Source organism: Aotus nancymaae, unplaced genomic scaffold (genome assembly GCF_030222135.1).
Source record: "Aotus nancymaae isolate 86718 unplaced genomic scaffold, 86718_ANA_hifiasm-v0.15.2.pri h1tg000076l, whole genome shotgun sequence".
Lineage (NCBI taxonomy): Eukaryota > Metazoa > Chordata > Mammalia > Primates > Aotidae > Aotus > Aotus nancymaae.
This window is the reverse complement of record NW_026988491.1, coordinates 4,714,863-4,728,648: the sequence shown is the minus strand read 5'-3', so window position 1 is coordinate 4,728,648 and position 13,786 is coordinate 4,714,863. Positions and strand designations below refer to the sequence as shown.

The 13,786-nt window shown below is 46.1% G+C and overlaps 2 protein-coding genes and 1 pseudogene across 9 annotated transcripts in view; 2 read left to right on the top strand and 1 right to left on the bottom strand.

Annotated features, from left to right (window-relative positions):
• MTMR3 (myotubularin related protein 3) overlaps nt 1-13,786 on the bottom strand; it is a 250,652-nt gene that overhangs the window by 173,767 nt on the left and 63,099 nt on the right. The gene's annotated exons all lie outside the window — the stretch shown is intronic.
• LOC105725755 (ATP synthase subunit gamma, mitochondrial-like) lies at nt 3,179-4,278 on the top strand (annotated as a pseudogene).
• Nucleotides 7,255-13,786, top strand: part of ASCC2 (activating signal cointegrator 1 complex subunit 2) — a 48,944-nt gene continuing 42,412 nt past the window's right edge. For 4 of the 8 annotated variants that reach the window (XM_064367889.1, XM_064367888.1, XM_012464963.2 and 1 more), the window contains exon 1: nt 7,255-7,353. The gene's annotated coding sequence lies outside the window, so the exon portion shown is untranslated. Of the gene's footprint in view, nt 7,354-8,422; nt 8,545-11,874; nt 11,937-13,786 lie in introns of all 8 variants that reach the window. The other 4 variants (XM_012464962.2, XM_012464957.2, XM_064367886.1 and 1 more) reach the window with 3 other exon arrangements.

Here is a 13,786-nt window from a genome sequence, read left to right as displayed (position 1 = left end):
CCACCACTCCCGGCTAAACTTTATATTTTGAGTAGAGACGGGGTTTCACCATATTGCCCAGGCTAGTCTCGAACACGTGACCTTGTGATATGCCTGCCTTGGCCTCCCAAAGTGCTGGGATTACAGGTGTGAGCCACCGCGCCTGGGTGACTCTGTTTCTTAAAAATAAAAAATAAAAAAATAAAAATTTGAATATCATGTATCTACTCTTGAGCCAATCACTGTGGCTGAAGGTTTAGAATATGCCATTTCTCCAGGCTCGTGTTAGATTGATGTGGCAGCCAGCTTCCAAGATGGCCCTTAGTGATCTTGCCTTCTGATATTCATGCCTTTGTATAGTCAGACCCCTCCCACACTGAATCAAGACTGGCCTATGTGACCAGTAGAAATGCAGCTGAAGTGATAGTTTGTGACTTCCAAAGCTAGGCCATAAAGACATTGGTTCTTCTGCTTTGATCTCTTAGACTGTTCCCTTTGAGAGATGCCAGTGGCCATGTTGTGGGGACACTTAACTAGCTCTGTAGAGAGGAACCCAGGCCCCTTGCCAATAGCCAGTAAATGATTACCTTGAAAGTGATTGATCCTTCAGCTCTGATAAGCCTTCGGTCCTAGCTGACATCTGTTGCATCTTCCTGAGAGACCCTAAGCCAGAACCACCCAGTCAAGCCGCTTTGGAACTACCAAACCACAGACACCATATGGAATAACAAACTATTGTTTTTTGTTTTTTGGTTTTTTTTTTTGAGACGGAGTTTCGCTCTTGTTACCCAGGCTGGAGTGCAATGGCGCGATCTTGGCTCACCGCAACCTCCGCCTCCTGGGTTCAGGCAATTCTCCTGCCTCAGCCTCCTGAGTAGCTGGGATTACAGGCACACGCTACCATGCCCAGCTAATTTTTTGTATTTTTAGTAGAGATGGGGTTTCACCATGTTGACCAGGATGGTCTCGATATCTTGACCTCATGATCCACCCGCCTTGGCCTCCCAAAGTGCTAGGATTACAGGCGTGAGCCACTGTGCCCGGCCCACAAACTATTTTTTTAAATTGAGATGGGGGGTCTCACTATGTTGCCCAGGCTGGTCTTGAACTCCTGGGCCCAAGCGAATCCTCCCTCCTTGGCCTCCCAAAGTGCTGGGATTATAAGCGTGAACCACTGCACCTGGCCTAATAATTATTACTGTTTTAAGCCACTGTATTTTGGGATGATTTGTTGCATAGCACTAGATGACTAATACAATTTTGGACACTTAAACTCTGGGTAAGGGGTCAACCTCACTTCATACATACTGAAGTGGGAGGGACAGTTCCCTAAGGAGTGATCAAGTTGCTATTGGTAGGAAAACAGAGGAAACAAACACTGGATGCCAAACAACAGCTAATCTCAACAATGAGTGCTCTGCAAATACATGCTTGCTGGAGGACTGACGTGCAACAGAAGGGAACACTGATTCATCTGAGGTGACTCAGAGTGTCTGGGCCAGGCAAGACTCAGACCTAGATATTCCAATGTCTATTTTGTAGCACCAACTATTGACAGTTTTCTCCTTAGTTACCCCTAGACTTGGTTGGTTATAAGAACCATGGACGCTCCTCTCTTTTGCCAAACCAAATAGTTGCTCTTAAATTAGTTGTTGTTTTTCTTTTAATCTAGAGGAGACTCCAGGCCAAGAAATTACTCTGAATTTGCATGTTTGCAAATGACTTATGCATGACTTGAGGCTTCTTCTGTTAAACTGGCTTTTAAATTTAATTTCGGTTGAACACATATTAGCTCAGACAAGAATGTGTCCTTTGTAAACAAACATTCCTCATTACGCTCTTTAGGCAAAAGAAAAAGATGAAAGAAATGTGAAAGTTAATAACACTCCAGATGACAGGGGGTCACCTTTCTTCCTTTTCACTAACATTTTTTGAGCACCTACTATGTGCTTGGCATTTGTCTATATTATCTCATTTAAGCCTTCTGTTTTGTTTTGTTTTGTTTTGAGACTGAAGTGCAGAGGCACAACCACATCTTACTGCAGCCTCCACCTCCCAGGCTCAAGCTATCCTCCTATCCCAGCCTCCAGAGTAGCTGGGACTACAGGCATGTGCCACTGAACCCAGTTAGTTTTTTATTTTTTATGTTTTGAGAGACTAAGTCTCATTATGTTGCCCAGGTTGGTCTCGAACTCTTGGCCTCAAACAATCCTCCCACCTCAGCCTCCCAAAGTGCTGGGATTATAGGCATAAGCCACCATACCCAGTCTTAAACCTTCTAATGCTGATGAGGTGGGTATTAACTACCTTGTTTAACAGATGAGGAAACAGATATGTTTGGAGAAGTTAGGTGACTTACTGGATGTTTTTGTCCTCTTACAGTCATGTTATTTAGTTCCAAAACCTTAGTGATATGAGCATCTTTGTATAATAGGGAAAGATGAAGCCAGTGCATATATTTTCTCCAGAACTCCTATTTTAAGTTTTTCCTGGACCAAAGGCTCTGCTGCAAGTGATTTTCTCCCAACCAATCAGAGATACGGATAGCATTTTCCATGTGTCCAATGTGTGTGGATGACAGAGAAAAAAAACACACACACAGAGTTTCTGGCACCTTTTTCTGTCCCTTCCATGTCAGTAGAAGATCAGTTTTCCTAAAAATGACAGCAACAGGCTGGCGTGGTGGCTCACACCTATAATCCCAGCACTTTGGGAGGCTGAGGTGGGAAGATCATTTGAGCCCAAGAGTTCAGGACCAGCCTGGGCAACATAGTAAGATGCCATCTCTACAAAAAAAAAAAAAAAAAAAATGAAAAATTAGCCAGGCATGGTGGTGCCTGCCTGTAGTCACACCTACTCAGGAGACTGAGGCAGGAGAATTGCTTGAGCTCAGGAGATAGAAGCTGAAGTGAGCCATGATCGTGCTACCGCATTCCAGCCTGGGTGACAGGAGACCCTATCTCAAAATAATAATAATAATAATAATAACAGCAACAAAGGGAAACATTCACTGTTCTGCCACAGCTTGTGGCACTTGAGACCTCCTGGAGCTTGGGAAAGCCTTTTGGTAGGGAGGTTATGAGGACAGGCTCTGGGGCTAAACAGGGCTGAATTCAAATCCCCACTCCACCCACTTACCAGTTCTGTGACTCTGGTCTAGTCTTTAAACCTCTCTTGAAAATGGGGTAATAAGGTGACCGACCTTCAGCGGAGCTGCAGCTACCATGTTCTCTCGCGCGGGTGTCTCTGGGCTGTCGGCCTGGACCTTGCAGCCGCAATGGATTCAAGTTCGAAATACGGCAACTTTGAAAGATATTACCAGGCGACTAAAGTCCATCAAAAACATCCAGAACATTACCAAGTCTATGAAAATGATAGCAGCAGCAAAATAAGCCCGAGGTGAGAGAGAGCTGAAACCAGCTCGAATATATGGATTGGGATCTTTGGCTCTGTATGAGAAAGCTGATATCAAGGGGCCTGAAGACAAGAAGAAACACCTCCTTATTGGTGTGTCCTCAGACCGAGGACTGTGTGGTGCTATTCACTCCTCCATTGCTAAACAGATGAAAAGTGAGGTTGTTACACTAACAGCAGCTGGGAAAGAAGTTATGCTTGTTGGAATTGGTGACAAAATCAGAGGCATACTTTATAGGACTCATTCTGACCAGTTTCTAGCGGCATTCAAAGAAGTAGGAAGAAAGCCCCCTACTTTTGGAGATGCGTCAGTCATTGCCCTTGAATTACTAAATTCTGGATATGAATTTGATGAAGCCTCAATCATCTTTAATTGATTCAGGTCTGTCATCTCCTATAGGACAGAGGAAAAGCCCATCTTTTCCCTCAATACCATTGCAAGTGCTGAGAGCATGAGTATCTACGATGATATTGATGCCAATGTGCTGCAAAATTACCAAGAATACAGTCTGGCCAACATCATCTACTACTCTCTGAAGGAGTCCACCACTAGTGAGCAGAGTGCCAGTATGACAGCCATGGACAACGCCAGCAAGAATGCTTCTGAGATGATTGACAAATTGACATTGACATTCAACCGTACCCGCCAAGCTGTCATCACAAAGGAGTTGATTGAAATCATCTCTGGTGTTGCAGCTCTGGATTAATGAAAATCAAGTTCCATCCTCAGACAAGAGGTAAAGAAGGAAAATTCAGCCAGCTGATTTTGTTTTTAGCTTACTGATGCTGTCTTTGTCAGAAAAAAACTGTTTCTCCATTGTTTGAATTACTGAAGACAGCAAGATATTTGTAAATTATCTTACAATAAACAACTTAAATAAGAAAAAAAAATGGGGTAATAATAGCATCTACCTTTTACTATTCTTACAAAGAGTCAAAGAGTACCAGGTGCAGTGGCTCACACCTGTAATCCCAGCACTTTGGGAGACCAAGGCAGGCAGATCACCTGAGGTCAGGAGTTCGAGACTAGCCTGGTCAACCTGGCGAAATCACATCTCTATTAAAAATACAAAAATTAGCCAAGTGTGGTGATGCGTGCCTGTACTCCCAGCTACTAGGGAAGCTGAGGCTGGAGGATGGCTTGAATCTGGGAGGCGACAGTCACAGTGAGCTTAGATCGTGCCACTGCACTCCAGCCTGGGTGATAGAGTGAGACAGGCTTCGTCTCAAACAAAAAAAGAATCAAAGAGATAATATATGTAAAATGCTTATTAATTGTCTTTCTCTCTCTTCACCTCTACTTCCTCTCCTGCAGACTTCGGGTTGATATGTATCCTTTTTTTTTTTTAGGCTAGTCAAGTGAAATAGTGGGAGTGGAGAAGGAACAAAGAAATCTGTAACTGGTTGTGATCAATTAGTTGTAAACACCACTGCACTCGGACCAGCTGATATGTATTCTCTAGGTATCTGTGGCATGCAGACTCTAGAATTGCCTCCAGTGATCCACATCTTTTGGTATTCATGCCCTTGTGTAGTCCCCTGTGGGCAAGTTCTGTGACTTGCTAATAACAAATAGAACATGGCAAAAGTGATGTCATTTTCATGATTAGGTTACACGAGATTGTAACTTCTCTCTTGCTAGTAGACTCTCCTATTGCCTCCTTTTGTTTGTTCAAGACAGCATCTTGCTCTGTTGTGCAGGCTGGAGTGCAGTGGTGTGATCATGGCTAATTATAGCCTCAAACTCCTGGACTCAAGCAATCCTCCTGCCTCAACCTCCTAAGTAGCTGGGACTACAGGTATATACCACCATGCCTGGCTAATTAAAAATTTTTTTTTGTAGAGATGAAGTCTCACTATGTTGCCTAGGATGGCCTCAAACTTCTGGACTCAAGCGATCCTCCCACTTCAGCCTCCCAAAGTGTTGGAATTATAAGCATGAGCCACTGTGCCCAGCCCCTGTTGCCCTATTTTCTTTTATATTTTTTATTTTTAGAGACTGGGTCTTGCTATGTTGCTCAGGCTCAGTTTGAACTCCTAGGCACAAACAATTCTCCTGCTTCAGCTTCCCATCTTGCTGGAACTATAAGCATGTGCCACCACTCTTGGCTTCCCTATTGACTTCTCGGCTGGCATGCTTTGATAAAGCAGGCTGCTACACTGGAGAAGCCTACGTGACAAGCCTTTGGCCAAAATCCAGCTAGGAACTGAGACCCTCAGTCCAACAACGCTTAAGGAAAGGAATTTAGCCAGTAGCCATGGGAATTTAGAAGTAGATCCTTTTTGATTTGAGCCTTTAGATGAGACTCCAGCCCTGGCTGATACCTTGATTGCAGCCTTGTGGGTGATCCTGATGTAGAGGAGCCAGCTATGCCATCCTCAGATTCCTGGCCCACAGAAAATGTGAGATAATAAATGTGTTTGTTGGCCAGATGTGGTAGCTCACGCCTGTAATCCCAGAACTTTGGGAGGCCAAGGTGGGCAGATCACGAGATCAAGAGATCAAGATCATCCTGGCCAACATGGTGAAACCCCGTCTCTACTAAAAATACAAAAATTAGCTGGGCACGGTGGCACACACCTGTAGTCCCAGCTACTCAGGAGGCTGAGGCATGAGAATTGCTTGAACCCGGGAGGCAGAGGTAGCAGTGAGCCAAGATAGCGCCACTGCACTCCAGACTGGCCATAGAGTGAGACTGTATCTCTAAATAAATAAATACATGTGTTTGTTATAAGTTGCAAGCAGTGTGTTGTTATAAGGTTGTGGTGATATGTTACGTAGCAATACATAACTAATATAATATCCAGCCCCTCTCATCTCATTTCTGGTTTACAGGTCATGTCTCCTATTTCCTCAGCACCTGCATTCATCACATTGACTCATTGCTATTGGTTTTCTTGCACTCCCTATCTTGTAAGCTCCTTGAGGACAAGCACTGAATGAACTAAGCATTCCTTGTAGCCCCAGTGCAGATAGCAGGGATTGGCAGGAGGGTCCTGGGAAATATTTCACAATCCCAGGGCGGGGTTGTGTTCCCCATTCAGGGGCTTCCATAACACCCCAATAATGATGGTGGTTGGTTTTGAATTCTTACTGTGTGCCAGGCACTGAGAGGAAGCCAGAGATGTGTGTTCTTAACAAGTTTTCTGTGAGGATTCTGATCCATAGCCAGGCTTAGGGACCACTAAACCTACATTACCTGAGACATTCTGTAGAATAATTGCATCCTTTTCTTACAATAGCTATACTTGTACCTTCCTTAAAAAAAAAAAACTGTATTGCATACATACAGAAAAGTGCACCAATCTTAAGTGTACAATGTGATGAATTTTCCAAAGCATCTACATGGCAATCACCGAGATGAAGACAGCGGGTGACCCCAGCCTCACTGTGGCCCCTCCCAGTCCACAGCCCCAGGGGGAACCACCAATCTTACCATCCCCACTCGTGAGTTCTGTTTTAGAATTTCCTGTAAATGAAATCGCAGTCTGTACCTGCACATCTGCTTAACATTATGTTCGTGCTTTTTGACTTATTAAAATTTCTCTTCTGGGTTAAATATGTAAAACGATGACTAAGGAGGTCGAGCAGAAGGTGGAAGCCTGGGATTCCGAGACGCCTTCTCAGGTGCCATACTTGGATTTCCCAAGAGGTGTAATCACATAACCCGCCCTCAGCTGACCTATCCTCTGCTTAAGCAGGAAAGGAGGTAAGAGGGGATGGCGACGTGGCTACAGACGGCCGAGTGCGGGGCGGAGTCTTAGGAATAGAGGGGTGGACCTGGTCCAGCTTCCGGGCGGTAGTTCGCCCTGGGGGCGGGGGCCAGGCCGAGACTTCCTGTCTGCTCCTGCGGAATCGCCGTTTGACCCCGGAAGTGCGGGCTCGCAGGGAGCTGTCACCGTGGTTGGCGGCGGCGGTGGCGGCGGTGGCGGCAGAGAGCCAGTGGCGGAGCCGCCGAGGTGAGTGAGTGGCTGGTCCCTGCTGGATGCGGAGCACGGGGCCCCGGAGGAGCCGCGGCTGTACCTTGGGCAGCCTTGGCTCTCTCACCCTCTGGCCTCCATTGCGGGGCCGACGCTTATGGTACTGGAGGAGTTCTGAGCCACCCTCTGAGGCTAGGCCGCCAGGGTCAGGAACCCCGGGATCGAAGATCGGCCCCAGAGTGGCCTTGGACCAGCCACTGTCCCCCTACATCCTCACACCCGGGGCTTCAGTTCCCTCACGGTTCGTTCATTCCTTTAGCAAATATTTGTGGAGTGCTTCCCATGTGCCAGACACAGATATAGGCATTGGGGATACAAAGAAAGCAAGACAGACAAGGTTTCTGCCTTCATGGAGCTTACAGTCTAGTGGGAGGATATGGTCAACGACAAGCAAATGCGCTAGATCATTAAAGCTATAACAGTAACTGGGAGAGTGGATACTATAGGCAGAGCAATCAGAAGGTCTCTGAGGAGAGTAATATTCTATTGAGAGACTAGAGGAATGGTGACAAAGAAACTGAGAGAGCAGTAGCCCCGGGAATGCTCCCAGGCCATACTGTAATTGGGTGCTTGTAGGGAGCTCCCCTCCCTTTCCTAGCTTTTGGCTTTTGCTGCCCTGCCCCACAGAGGAATACAGCGGTGGACACAGACATAGTCATGATTGTTGTTTGTCCTTTTGGAACTTAAAGTTCAGATTGTCTAGTTAATTTCTTCCCCCGCCCCCCACCAAGACAGAGTCTTGCTCTGTTGCCCAGGCTGGAGTGCAATGGCTCAATCTTGGCTCACTGCAACCTCTGCTTCATGTGTTCAAGTGATTTTCCTGCCTCAGCCTCCCTAGTAGCTGGGATTACATGCGCGCCACCATACTTGGTTAAATTTTTGTATTTTTAGTAGAGAGGGGGTTTCACCATGTTGGCCAGGCTGGTCTCCAACTCTTGACCTCGTGATCTGCCCGCCTCGATCTCCCAAAGTGCTGGGATTAGAGCTGTGAGCCACCTCACCTGGCCTGCCTAGTTAATTTCTTTTCTTTTCTTTTCTTTTTTCCTAGATGGAGTCTTGCTTTGTCACCCAGGCTGGAGTGCAGTGGCATGATTTCAGCTTACTGCAACCTCTACCTCCTGGGTTAAAGCGATCCTCCTGTCTCAGCCTTCGGAGTAGCTGGGATTAAAGGTATGCACCACCACACCCAGCTAATTTTTTTTTTTTTTTTTTTTTGTATTTTTAGTAGAGACGGGGCTTCGCCCTGTTAGCCAGGATAGTCTCGATCTCCTGACCTCATGATCCGCCTGCCTTGGCCTCCCAAAGTGCTGGGATTACGGGAGTTAGCCACTGTGCCTGGACCTGCCTAGTTAATTTCTATAGTCGAAAACTCAAGTCTTCCTTAACGTCCCTTCTCCCTCAGGTCAAGTCTCTCTTTTATTTTTTTATTTTTATTTTTGAGATGGAATCTTGCTCTGTCACCCAGGCTAGAGTGCAGTGGCGCGATCTCGGCTCACTGCAACCTCTGCCTCCTGGGTTCAAGCAATTCTTCTGCCTCAGCTTCCTGAGCAGCTGGAACTACAGGCGCATGCCACCATGCCCAGCTAATTTTTTTTTTTTGCATATTTTTTTTTCTTCTTTTTTTTTTTTGAGGCGGAGTCTTTCTCTGTTGCCAGGCTGGAGCACAGTGGCGCAGTCTCGGCTCACTGCAACCTCCACCTCCTGGATTCAAGTGATTCTTCCGCCTCAGCCTCCCGAGTAGCTGGGACTACAGGCGTGTGCCACCACGCCCGGCTAATTTTTGTATTTTTAGTAGAGACGGGGTTTCACCATCTTGGCCAGGATGGTCTCAAACTCCTGACCTCATGATCCACCCGCCTTGGCCTCCTAAAGTGCTGGGATTACAGGCAGGTCTCTCCTTTAAATGCTGCCACAGTCTCATGAGCCTTACCTACATAGCTACATCATGGTATTGCATTTTATTTGTTTGTACGGCTAATTGGGAAAGTATCTGTCTTTCCCCATTAGGACTGTAACCCTGTGAAGGGCAGGACCAGGTTTGTTATTTGCTCACCTTGGTATTCTGTGGGCATCAGTGCCTGCCACATACTAGGTGCTCAAAAATATTTGAATGGTTGGGCAGTGACTCATGCCTGTAATCCCAGCACTCTGGGAGGCCAAGGTGGGCAGATCACCTGAGGTCAGGACCAGCATGGCCAACATGGTGAAACCCTCTCTCTACTAAAAATACAAAAATTAGCCAGGTGTCACGGCGTGTGCCTGTAATCCAAGCTACTCAGGAGGCTAAGGTAGGAGAATCTCTTGAACCTGGGAGGCGGAGGTTGCAGTGAGCTGAGATTGCTCCTCTGTATTCCAGCCTCGGTGACGAAGCAAGACTCCCATCCCCCCCCAAAAAAATTGAATGAATGAAATGATTAATATAGTGTTTGCTCTCCTATGGTTCATAAAAGGTCTTCTCTGCCACCAGGTTATTATCATCTCTTTCTGATTATGTCTCCCCCATACTTAAACAACTCCTCACTACCTTCAAATGAAATACCAAACTCTTTAGTGTAGCATTTGAGGCTTTTATTTTTTTGAGATGGAGTCTCGCTCTGTTGCCCAGGCTGCAGTGCAGTGGCGCTATCTCAGCTCACTGCAACCTCCGCCTCCTGGGTTCAAGCTATTTTGAGGCTCTTTTTTAACTGGTCTTGTCTTCCCTATCCAGCTTCTCTTCTCTCTTCATTTCTGTCATCCCCTATCTGACCTTGTGTTTTCAGCAACACCAAACGTCTCCCTCTTTCTTCAAAGCCACACTTTTTAGACATGGTGTCACTATGTCCCCTAGGCTGGAGTTCAGTGACGTGATCGTGGCTCACTGCAACCTCAATCTCCTGGGCTCAAGTGATTCTTCTGCCTTAGCTTCCCCAGTGTGCTGAGATTACAGGAAGGAGCCACCTCACCCAACCCAAAGCCACACATTCTAAGACTCTGAGCCTTTGTTCATGCTTGCTCTCTGCTTGGAATGTTCACCTTCTCCCCCTGTTCTTCAACATCCAAGTTATAGATCACCTTCTTTGTAACATCCTTCCTTGAGCCTTTGTTCATGCTTGCTCTCTGCTTGGAATGTTCACCTTCTCCCCCTGTTCTTCAACATCCAAGTTATAGATCACCTTATTTGTAACATCCTTCCTTTCTCTACTGTGTTCTAGTTTTGGAAATTTCCTGTTACAGCTTTAACACCAAATGATAGTCACTTGTCAGTTATATGCCTAGGACCCAGACTGTATTCAGGAATTGTTTGCTGGATAAACCAGGAAGCCCAGAGTGTCTTGCCTCTGGTTGGGACTTGAATAATAACAACAACTAAACTTTATTGAGTGCTTATTATGTGTCAGGTATTGGGTTGAACACTTCGCATTGATTACTTCTCATACTAATCCTACGAGATCATAGACTATTACAATTTTGATGTTACAAAAGAGGCAATCAAGGGTTAGAGAGGTTAGGGAACTGTCTCAGGGTCTCAAAATGGATAAGAAAAGGTGGAGCCAGGATTTGAACCCAGACTGTAGGACTGTAGCTCTCTCCCTACCACCACACCAGGCTAGCCCTGAATTGCCCTGCCAGGCAATGGTTTGTAGAAGTGAGTATCTTTAAAAAAAAATTTTTTTTTTAAATTTTGGGACAGGATCTTGCTCTGTCACCTAGGATGGAGTGCAGTGGTGCCATCAAGGCTCACTGAAGCCTTGATCTCCTGGGCTCAGGTGATCCTCCCACTTCACCCTCCTGAGTAGCTGGGACTACAGGTGTATACCACCGCACCTGAGTAATTTTTTATTTTTTGTAGAGATGGGGTCTCACTCTGTTGGTCAGGCTGGTCTCAAACTCCTGGCTTCAAGCAATCTTCCCGCCTTGGCCTCCTAAGTGCTAGGATTATAGGCATGAGCCAGTGCACATGGCTGTGAATTTCTTCTTAAAGCAAGTGCTGTCTCTACCTGTCTAGGCCTGGACTGTGGGGCCTAGAGGTTAAAGGGTGGAGACTTGCCTCCTCCTCATGACTTTTTCTCCACCCTGTGTCTCAACACTGCCATCACTCCCACTGCCATCTTCAGTGGGCGAGCTTGTAAAGAATTGGGCCTGTGAGTCATTTAGACTTTTGCACTAGTGTGCAGACCAGTGGTGTTTCCAGCTCGCCTTCCAGCATGGCTAGAGGGTTAGGAAAAAAGTATGTATATATATATTCTAACATATTCAACACAAGAGCCTCAGGTGCCATAGCAAAAGACCTGGGCTTCAGTTTCAGCTTGGCCACTAATGTATTTGCCTTGAGCAAATCAGGGACCCTTTTTGAACATCTCAGCATAGTAATCCTTGTTGTCCTTAATTGGGTTGTTGTGAGAGGCTAGTAAGATAGTAACTTGATTAGAAATACATGCAGCAGAGGATATTATCTATGCTTAGCAAAGATGAAAACTTACCCCAAGCCCTTCATTACTTTGCCTTGTGATTTTTTTTCAGGCCACCTCATGTATGCAGAGACCATGTGTGTCTGATCTTCTGGGATCCTAGAGCTGGAACAGGTGTGGAGGACTAGGCAGACTGGTCCTCTCTCATTAATCCTTCTAGGGTGGGGTTCTTCACAGTCTATATAACAGGCTGGACCCAGGGTTCCTTGGGTACCAGGCTGTTTCCACCTCCTTGCCTTTGCTTTGCTGTTTCCTCTGCCTTGATTACCCTTCTTTCCGGGCCGGTCTCTATTGTTTTGTTTTGTTTTGAGACGGAGTCTTGCTCTGTCGCCCAGTCTGGAGTGTAGTGGCACAATCTCGGCTCACTGCAACCTCTGCCCCCTGGTTCAAGTGATTCTCCTGCCTCAGCAGGAGGCAGCCATGTTGCTGGGACTACAGGTACACACCACCACGCCCGGCTAATTTTTGTAATTTTAGTAGAGACGGGGTTTCACCATATTGGTCAGGCTGGTCTCTAACTCCTGACCTCAGGTGATCCACCTGCCACGTCCTCTTAAAGTGCTGGGATTACAGCCATGAGCCACCGCGCCTGGCCTTGGCCAGTCTCTATTATCAAGACTACTCAGGCTCTCCTCTAAGTGTTTTGACTACCACTCCACCCCCTCACCCCATCCTACCCCTAAGTTTAACTAAATTAGACACTGTATAGTCAATGGTTAAGAACCAGCCTGCTTTACCACCTACTAACTGTGAGACCTTCAGCAAGTTTCTTATCTTCTGTAATAGAACTAACCTTAGAGTTTTTGTGAGCATTAATACAGTATTATACTGTATTGTATTATATTATACAATATAGAGTAAAGCCAGTTAACATGGGCAAGTAAGTTAATGCTGAGAAAAGCAGTTAGAGACGAGGCGCTCACACCTATAATCCCAGCACTTTGGGAAGCCAAGATGGGCAGATTGCTTGAGCTCAGGAGTTTGAGACCAGCCCGGGTAACACGGTGAAACCCTGTCTCTGTTTTTTAAAAAAAAAAAAAAAGAGAGAGAGAGAGAGAGAGAGAGAGAGAGAAAAGAAAAGCACTTAGAGGACCTCTTCATTAAGCCTGGCCCAATATCTGAGATATGGCACACCTGGTAGCTCATGGCCCCCATGCTCCTCTGCCTGTCTGTGAAGGCTCAAGAGGTGACAGGTTCATCACCCTAGCCTGTCTCTCTTCATGTTGTCATTGAGACTGTGCCAGCCTTTTATGGCATGTTTTTTGAGAGGCCTAATTTATTTCTATTCCACGATTCATCCAACACATATGACCCTTCTGTCAATATCAGGCCAAGTGATATTGTGAAAAGAACATTGGACAGCAGGACAGGAGACATGGGATCTGCCACTCACTGACTATGAGGTCAGTTTGGGCCTTTGTAGAAAGGAGCTTGCACTGTCAGTTTTCTATGAATTCTCTTTCTCCCTGGCCCTTCTCTTTTTCCATGTCCTTCTTCCCTTCTTCTCATGTCCTTCTATTCTTCCGTGTATTTCTTCCCTGAAGCCTAGAGAGGTTGTAAAATCTTAACATCCTCCACAAGTGAGGAATGATGCCCATGGCTCCAACCCTCAAAAGACTTATAATCTGGCTAGAGTTTTAAAAGGAGTGTCCTCATATACAGTCGTTCTTCAAACATTTGGTGAGGCCACCTCTGTACTAATCCTGTGCTTACAGAAAAGGTAGCAAGAGAGAGCCCTGAGCGCTGTCTTCATAGAGCTCGTAGGCTACTGAGCTCACAGAGCTGGAGCCATAATAAAGAGAATCTAAGTATTTTTAGCCAGTACTTCTCAAAGTGGGTGGAAATAGGCTGGGCACAGAGGCTCACACCTGTGAATTCTTTGGGAGACTGAGGCAGTACTTTGGGAGACGAAGACAGGAGGATCATTTGAGCCCAGGGGTTCGAGACCAGCCTGAGCAATGTCG